We start from the raw sequence: 9,993 nt of genomic DNA on the forward strand, positions 1-9,993 counted from the left end.
ACATAGGCCTTCATACCGGGTGCAGGACGTTCTTTCTCCAAGTATCCACATGACTCACTTCTGTCCCATTCAGGACTTCGTTCATATGGCATCTCAGTGAGTCCTGACCTGACCGCTCTATTTAAAATCACAACCCGCCCACACCTGCCCTCTGGGACTCGTGTTCCCCTTGCCTGCACCACTGTCCTCCATTGCATTTGTTACAAACCACTAATTGTACTCATTTATTTTATCTTCCATCTCCTCCCTTCCCCTCCTCCCCATTAGAATATACGCTGCACAAGGGCAGAGATTCTGGTCAGTTTTCTTCATGTGGCATCCACCTCTCCAGTGCCAAGAACAGAGCCTGGCCTCGTAGGTGCCCAGTAAATGTGGCCTGAGTGGAAACTGGCTGCACTGTGATTCCCAGCACTGCTCAGCCCTTTGCCCATGAAGGGCTCAGCCTATGTGAGGCATCCTTTTGTTTCCTGGGGCAGAGTTGTCATGTTCTTGGTAACACTTTTCAAGGTGGTACAGGCCTCCAACTGCCCCTGGGCCTGGGGCAGAGCACCTGCCGCATCCCTGGGGCTGGGAGGTCACAGGATTAGATGAGGCCCGGGCCATCGAGGCTGCTGCTCCCCAGGTCAGTGCTCAGGGCAGGGAGAGCTTCATGGAACATGTGTTGTGGACTTTTTGAGGAAGAGATGCTCCCCAGAGGGGCCTCCCCAGCCCAGAACATGAACCAGCCACCACCCAGACGTGAAGTTCATTCTTGATTTGAGAAGATTCACCCAGCCAGCCCACTATCCCCAAGTCCCAAACCAGGGGAGGGAGGGAAAATGATCAGGCATCCCATGCCAGCACTATGCTGAGGGCTTACTTTATCTACCTGTTTAATCTCTGCAGCAATCACATGAGGTAGGAGGTATTATTAATCTGCCCATTTTACAGATGGAGAAACCAAAGCACAGAGAGGCTAAGAGACTTGCCCAAGGACACCCAGCAAGTAAGTAGCAATGTACCGTTTGGAACTCAGAGCCGTTCTCTTAACCCTGGCTCCAGAAGTCAGTTCCACAAGCACTACATATGTAACACGTGAGCGCGCACACACCCTGTCCTCAGGAACTCTGGTGTGCAAAGATACTATATCCGTACCTTTGGAGTGGGGCCCAGGGGTCTGCTCTGTGGCCACCCCCAGGACACAGAGGCAGAGCGTCCTCCACTGGCACTGAGAAACACTGCTCTGGAGGGCTCATCAAGGCCCTGGACCTGGAGGCCAGCTTCCAGGATGACCTCGGACAAAGTATGTCTCCACCTGAGCCTCAGTTTCCCTTTGGTAAATGCAGGAGTTGACCCCACTGAGTCCTGGAGTTCCTCCCAGCCCTGATGTTCCAGAACAGGGGTTCTCACCTTTTGGGGCCATGGACCTCCACAGGTGTCCCACAGAAGTGACAGACCCTCACTCCAGGATAATGTGCACCCACACGCTCGCACACAGTTTTGTCCACAACTTAGGGTTCGTGGAGCCCTGGAACCACTCACTCGTGGACTCCACGTCTGGAGCCCCAGCTTTGGGGCGGCCCTCAAGGTCTAAGTTTCCCTTGGGTTCAGTCTTGGGAGGATGGGGAGCTGGGCGACCCCTGAGGGCTTCTCCTGCAGAGAGCCCTCTGGCTGACAGGCAGGGCCCTCTTTGCCTATCTAGGCTCAGTCATCCCCCCAGTCATCCTTGACAGCCCCAAGGCCAAGCCGCCCTTGCCCTGAGGGGTCATGGAGGACTGAGACCTGGAACACGGAGGGACAGGCATGAGCTCTCCCCTCTGCCCAGAGTGACACCTCACCCACCGTCACCCTGCCCGTGTAGCCAACCTCCACTCCTCCCTTGAGGCCCCTCTCAAACAGCACCTCCTCTTGGAAGCTTCTCTGGTACAGATGTGAGCCCCCTGAGGGTCTGACTCATCACCCCAGGACCTGGCCAGGGTGGCACATGGCAGGTGCTCTGAGTGTGGGAGGGCTGGAGGGCTGGAAGGGTCAGGCCCGTAGGTCCCTCCCCAGGGCTTGTCACTGTCCTGTTCTGGTTTCTCACTCCAACCTTCAGAGACACCCATTTGCCTTCTAACCAGGACATCCAGGAGACCAGACCCCCACGGGATGCAGCCTCAGGCCTCAGACCCTCAAGCCTGGAGGGGGGTGTTTCTGGGACAGGTCAGTTCTCGTGGAGCCCGCAGTTCACACTGGGAGGTGGGTGCCACCCGAGCCTGGAGGCAAGGAGTCCCCTCAGCACTCAGCCCGCTGGACCTTCCTTGTCCTGCCCTTGGTTTTCCCTTCTGGGAAGTATGGGTTACAGGACCCCAGGGCTTTGGAGATGCTCCAAGAAGGCAATGGGGACAGGGTGGGACCCTTGTTCCCCACATGTGTTCAGACAAAGGCCTTGTGGCCCAAAGCAGTGTGACCCAGAGCTGAGCCCAGCCCATTTGGGGGTTGTCAGGCCAGTGCAAGATGGGCTGGGTGCCGTAACCCGGCTGAGGAAGCCATGGGTGCCCTGCCTGCAGGCCAAGAACCTGGGGCCTTGCACTTGAGGTGAACAGACGTGAATCTTTGGGGGGAAGGCATATGCTTCCAGATGTCTGCACACTCAGTGCTGAAGGCCAGAATATAACCTCAAAGTGAGGCCCTGGGATGGTGCCAGCCATGCAGGCAGGCAGCTCCGCAGACCCCCTCTGTCGCACAGGTTGGTTAGACGGGGACGGACAGCTGCCTCCACGTGGGCTGGGGGAACCCAGAGAGGGTCATGATGCTGCCTCCAAGATGTCTTCCATCCCCACTGACTGTTGCCCAGATTCCCCACTGGAGCTTCGTCCTGTAGCTAAGTCTGGGCCCTATTAGGATGGGAGCCTGTGTTCACAGAGTACAGGGAGGGTGGGGAGAGAGGCAGTGCCAGGCAAGGCTGCAGAAGAGCATGAAACAACAGAAGCAGGAGGGCAAGAAGGGAGCCAGTGCCAACAGCCTGTAGCAGCCCAGGCAGCCAGCGGGGTCCTCACTCCACACTTGAGGCCAGGTGGGCTCCCAAGGCTGTACTAGGTCCAGGTCCCAACCTCCTCATTGAGGGGCTGGGGTGCTTTCCCTTCAAGCAGCCAGAAATGGCTCAATCCCACCACAGGTGGGAGGCTGAGGCCAGGATCAGTTGTGAGGGGCTTGTGGAGAAGGCCAACAGCTGTGGTGATATCGGACAAGGGTGGGGAGCCCAGGCAGGTGGAAGCAGAAATGGCCCAGGACGCAGCCCCCAAGCCTGGTCCTTGTGGGCGCTGGCTGCTAGTGCAGGGGAGGGGAAGCAGGAGGGAGATGGGAGGAGGTCACCAGCCCTCGGTGGCAGAGCTGGGTTTTGATGGCACTTCCTGGCTTTGTCATGACTCCTTTCCGGTTGGCAGAAACCGTGTCCTGATCCACCTGAGGTGCCCGTAACCTGAGAGACAGGCAGGTGGGTGCGGCTGGCAATGGGAGGGACCCTGCAGGAGGCAGCCAGGTGGAGTCCCAGAGACAGCCTGGGCTGGCACACTTTATAATCCAAGATGGATTATAAAGTGGGGCGGGGGGAGCCACAGAGCCCAGGCCTCGTAATGACAAATTTTCTGCTGAACAACTACAAATATTCGCCGTAACTTTGGACAGAGTCTGAAAAAGACTTTGTTTCCTCCCTTGGCGGTATCATTTGTCTTGTTTTGAAGCCACGAGATTGCAGGGAGGAACTTACAGACTAAAGTTTGTCTTAATTGCTGTGGTGTCACCACCTCTCTGGCAGATAACAACACAATGAACAAGTCGATGGGGCTGAGCCCTCCAGGTCCTTCTTCTAAAGTGAGACAAATTTCCCTCCTTTGAGCCCAACAGTCCATCGGCAGCTCTGTCATTTATTTATCTCCCTAACCGTTTGCATTAACTTGCAAGGGATAAAAAGTCTCTCCTGCCCTCAGACTTAGTTAAAAGCATCCAGTCAGGCTGTATTGCTGGTTCTTCCCCAAATTTACCTTTTATCTTTCCCCCAAATTTGCCTTTTATCTTTCCTCCATTTGGGGAGGTGGGTAGTAGGGAGAGCAATGGGGTGCACACTGAGAAAAGCAGTGAGGGTGGCAGGATGAGAAAAGAGCATGGAGGGTCCCCGGAGTTCCAGTGTCCAGATCACTTTAATTCTGAGAAAGAGGAGAAATAGTGCTGTCTTGCAGTTATCGGCTGGGCACAGCACACTGCCTTCACACTTGCCTTGGTGGTTCCTCCCAGCACCCCTGCAAAGGCAGGGGCATGGTTTCCCCACCTCTGTCTCCCACTCTATGTTCCCATCACAGGGGGTGATGCTCTACTCCTTGAATGAGCTGAGCCCTTTCTGCCTGTGAGCCATTGCACAGGCTGTTCCCTCAGCCCCGGACACCTTTCCCCACCACCCTTTTTCTCCTGCCCAACTCCTACTCATCTTCCAAGGCTCAGCTGAAATGCTCTGGGAAGGCCTTTTCTGACACCCACCCACCCTGGATCCCCGTCACTGCGCGACCTCACTGTCTTGTCCTCATTGCTTTTCTTGCACCGTCTGTCTGCCTTGTTCCAGTGAGAGCCCCAAGAAGGCAGGAGCTGGGGCACTGCCTGGCATTCAGGAGATGCTTCAGAGGTAGTGATTAAATAAATGGAGGGGAGGCTGGCGGGGCTGGTAGGGCTTCAGAGAACTTAGTGACCCGGCCTCCACCATGCCCCCATCTAGGAACAAGACCCTAGTTAACACTGCACAGCTGTGGAGTGTGGGTGCTCTTCAATCTCCTCTCTAGTGTTCTGCATTTTCCTAATATAATGCAACAAACGTATTATTTTTATAATCAAAATAATTTGTTTTAAAGGTATTTTAAATCTCTTGGTCAGCAGGGCAGTGGGAGAGGCAGCATTCAATGTGAGTTCTTCTGACACCCCAATGGAACCCTTCTCCTCCTCCCCCCACCCTCCACGGCCTCCTGGACCCCTTTTTGACAATCCTGTGTGGGAGGCATGGGCTTGGAGTCACACAGACCTGGGCCCAAGTCCTGGCTCCTCCACTGACGCGCTGTGTGACCCTGGGCAGGATGCCTAACCTCTCTGGAAAGGCCTGTTTCCTTATTGGTAAAATGAGGTAACAAGAGTGCCCACCTAATGGGTTGTTGGTGTCATTATTGAATCATTCTCCATGCTGACCATGACATGCACAAAACACTTCCAAAGGGCTGGCTTCCTCCCCCCTCCTGCAGGCACCCCTGCCCCACATATACACAGACCCACACAGCCACTCCTCCATCCCTGTGACTCCCCACTTTTTCATCTGCCCCCTGCCCTTCAGGTCTGGAGAAGGACAAATGATGAGGATAATAAGACACGTCACCGCCAGCGAAGGCCACTGCACATTGGGCATGAGGGCCTGGCATGGGTATTCTGGCCTCTAATGGCAGTGCCTGTGGGTGACCACAATGCTCCCCACCAGTGTGTTCCTCAGCCCACACCCAGGCCTGCCTTGGCTTCCCCAGGAGGTTTGTGCAGCTCAGGGCAATAGCTCCAGGCTCAGCCCTGGCCATACCCAGTCGGGGCAAAGCTCTGGATTCCAGGCAGTAGCTCAGGAGGCTGAGGGTGTGGACAGAAGTGCCCCCACCTGGATGCACACATGCTGTCATCCATATGCTGTATTCATCAAGTTCCCACATACACTCCAGCCTCCCAGGGCCTCTTTTTTGAGAGAGAAGTGTAGTAGGCAGAATATGACAGCCCCCCAAAGATGTTCACATCCTGACACCCAGAATCTGTGAATATATACATATATTACAGGGCAAAGGGGAATTAAGATTCTTATTCACCTGACTTTAAAGATTATCCTGGGACTTCCCTGGTGGTGCAGCGGTTAAGATCCGCCTGCCAATGCAGGGCACACGGGTCCGAGCCCTGGTCCGGGAAGATCCCACATGCCGCGGAGCAACTTAGCCCTTGTGCCACAACTACTGAGCCTGCGCTCTAGAGCCCACGTGCCACAACTACTGAGCCCGTGTGCCTAGAGCCCATGCTCCACAACAAGAGAAGCCACTACAATGAGAAGCCCTCGCACCACAACGAAGAGTAGCCCCCACTCACCGCAACTAGAGAAAGCCCGCACACAACAAGGAAGACCCAACACAGCCAAAAATTAATTAATAAAAAAATAATTAAGTTAAAAAAGATTTTTCTGGATTATCCAGGTCAGCCCAGTGTAATTATAAGGGTCCTTTATTTATTTATTTTGGGGTACACGGGCCTCTCACTGTTGTGGCCTCTCCTGTTGCGGAGCACAGGCTCCAGACGCACAGGCTCAGCGGCCATGGCTCATGGGCCCAGCCGCTCCGCGGCGTGTGGGATCCTCTCGGACTGGGACACGAACCCGTGTCCCCTGCGTTGGCAGGCAGACTCTCAACCACTGCACCACCAGGGAAGCCCTATAAGGGGCCTTTAAAGTGGAAGAAGGATGGGGCTCCCCTGGTGGTCCAGTGGTTGAGACTCTATGCTTCCACTGCAGGGGGCGTGGGTTCGATCCCTGATGGGGGAAGTTCTACCTGCTGTGAGGTGCAGCAAAAAATGAAGAGGGAAGCACAGGCAGAGAGATTTGAAGATGCTACACTGCTGGCTTTGAAGAAGGACCCAGGAGCCAAGGAATGCAGGTGGCCTCTAGAAGTTGGAAAGGGTAAGGAAATGGATTCTCCCTAGAGCCTCCAGAAGGAATGCAGCCCCGCTAATGCCTTGATTTTAGCCCAGTGAAACCCATTTCTAACTTCTGACCTCCAGAATTATAATATCAATACATTTGTGTTGTTTTAAAACACTGTGGTGGGCTTCCCTGGTGGCACAGTGGTTGAGAGTCCGCCTGCCGAGGCCACAGCAGTGAGAGGCCCGCGTACCACACACACACACACACACACACACACACACACACACACACACACACTGTGGTAGTTATGGCAGCAATAGGAAACTAAATGTCTCCTCTTCATTTTCCAGCCCAGGCTGTCCCAAATGCCTTTGGAATACACTGTTCCGTGCACACAGCCCTTTACAGTTTACAAGCCCATATTCCGGGCCCCCATCCTCAGCTGCCCTCCCCACTCACCAGCCTTTGCCCGCTCTCCTTCTCTCTCCCTCCCTCCCCCCACCTCTCCCAGCACCATGCACCAGCACCACCAACTCCCATTCTCCAGGAGTCAGTTTCCCTCCTCCAGTTCCACTCCCCTACCCATTTCCCTCCCCGACAGGGCTCAGAACTCAGCCTCCTTGAGCCCTGGAGGCTGACCCTTACAGGGCCTCAGTCATCCCAGTACCAAGGACTAGGGACTCCCCCCAGGGCCCAGTAGAGACTCTGAAGACACTGTTTATTCATCAGATCCTTCCTCAGCACCTCCTGTGTTCCAGGAGCTGGGGACACAGTAGGGATCAAGGCAAACTAGTCCCTGCACTCTGGAGCCTCAGTTTCCTCAACTGCAAAATGGGATAATAATATCTACTTTGCAGGGTTATTGTGAAGATTAGAAATGCATTTATGACAAATGTCTAACACAGTGTAACAGAAAATAAGTAATAGCTATTATTATTATTAGTCTTTAGGTGTGATTCATTCATTTCCTTGTAGCCTCTGGTGTGTGGGGAGGTACAACTAAAAAAATTAAAAATAAAATAATAAAGCAGGGTAAAGGGATAGAGAGGGACAGATTAGGGCTGGGGTGGAGCAGTGGTATTGGGAGGAGGGTCACTTTCCTATTTCCATTAATACCAGCTAAGAAAACTGGAGCTCCCACTGTGTGCCAGGCTCTGGACTGGGGCCTCTCATCTCATTTAGTTCTGCCAACATTCCTGTGATGCCAGCATGCCCATTTCATGATTGAGGAAGCTGAGGTTCAGAGAGGTGAAGCAATTCACCCAAAGCCACACAGCCAGGAAGTAGTAGCCATAAGATTTAAACCCAGATCTGTCTGAGGTGAAGGCTGTTTCCTCAGCAACAGCTGTCTCCCTGTAAGATGCAGACTATGTTCTTTCAGAACTCTCGCTCTACTAAGAGACATGGAACACTCCACTGTCACTTCGTCCCAGACCGTGTCGTAATGAAGGCACATGCCACATACATCAGAAGGCAGAGGAAGAAGAGAATTATCAGTGGGGGAAGAGGGAACACCTCAACAATATTTGTGGAGGAATGACTGGTTCCTGATTCCTGAGCAGTGAGCTTCCATTTACATCTGCAGAGGGAGGAGGCTGGCTGGGCCCCCCTCTCTGGGGAGGCCCCATCTCTCCTGGAGAAAGGAAGATAGTCGTTTCTCCAGACCAGAAAAGCCAGCGGGGTGCCAAGACAATTTAATGGGGAGAGGATAATATTTTCAACAAATGGTGCTCTGGCAACTGCGTATGTGTATGCAAAAGAATAAATTTGAATCCCTACCTCTATCAGACACGAAAAATACTGTAAATGGAACAGAGACCTAAATGTAGGAGTTAAAACTATAAAGGTCTTAGAAGAAAACATAGGAGTAAATCTTATGACCTTAGGTTTAGCAAAATCTTCTCAGTTTTGACACCAAAAGCACAAGCAGCAAAAAATAAAAGATACATTGGACATCATCAAAATTAAAAACAAAAGACGTCATTAGAAAGTGAAAAGACAACTCACAGGGCAGGAGAAGATATTTGCAAATTACATATCTGATAAGGGACTTGTATCTAGAATATATAAAGAACTCTTTCAATTTAATAATAAAAATACAAACAATCCAGTTGAAAAAGTGGGCAAAGGATCTGAATAAACATTTCTCGAAAGATGTACAAATGGCTAATAAGCACATGAAAAAGATGCTCAAAATCATTACTCAGCAGAGAAATACAAGCCCAAACCACAGTGAGATACCATTTCACACCCACTAGAATGGTATAATAAAAAAAAATAATCATAAAAAGTGCTGTCAAAGATGTGGAGAAATCAGAGCCCTCATACATTACTGGTAAGAATATAAAATGGTGCAGTGCTTTGGAAAACCAGTCTGGCAATTCCTTAGAAAAAGAAAAACATAGAGTTACCATGTGACCTGACAATTCTACACCTAGTATGTACCCAAGAGAAATGAAAACATACAGTCACACAAAAATTTGTACATTAATGTTCATTGCAACTTCATTCCAAATAGCCAAAAAGTAGACACAACCCAAATATTCATCAGTGGATGAAAAACCAAAATGTGGATATCCATACAATGGAATATTATTTGTCAATAAAAAGGAATGAAGTACTGATAGATGCTACTGCATGGATGAACCTTAAAAACATGCTCAGTGATGGGCTTCCCTGGTGGCGCAGTGGTTGAGAGTCCGCCTGTCGATGCAGGGGACGCGGGTTCGTGCCCCGGTCTGGGAAGATCCCACATGCCGCGGAGGGGCTGGGCCCGTGAGCCATGGCCGCTGAGCCTGCGCGTCCGGAGCCTGTGCTCCACATCGGGAGAGGCCACAACAGTGAGAAGCCCGCGTACAGCTTAAAAAAAAACAACAAAAAAAAACATGCTCAGTGAAAGAAGCCAGACACAAAAGACCACATATTGTACGTTTCCAATTATATGAGAAGTCCAGAATAGGCAAAGAGAAAGTAGTTTAATGGTTGCCAGGCTCTGGGGGAGGGTGGGAAGATGGGGTGATATCTAATGGGTATGGGTTTCTCTTTGGGGTGATGAAACTATTCTAAAATTGATAGTGGTGATGGTGTACAATTCTTTGAATACATGAAAAACCACTGAATTGTACACTTTAAATATGTGAATTACATGGCAAAAAAGGTCAACCTGTCCCAGCAAGCAGACTGAACCCCACCAACGTTCAGGCAGCTGTCCAGAATTGATCTGAGGCTGTTAGGGAAGGGGAACTCACAGATACTGAGTACCTACTCCGTGCCGTCTGCTTGTGCAAGGCTGGGACTATGGGGAGAATTTTCAGGAGCCTGAGAGTGAATCCCTGCTTAAA

Source organism: Monodon monoceros, unplaced genomic scaffold (assembly GCF_005190385.1).
Source record: "Monodon monoceros isolate NGI ecotype Baffin Bay Population unplaced genomic scaffold, NGI_Narwhal_1 Super_Scaffold_21, whole genome shotgun sequence".
Lineage (NCBI taxonomy): Eukaryota > Metazoa > Chordata > Mammalia > Artiodactyla > Monodontidae > Monodon > Monodon monoceros.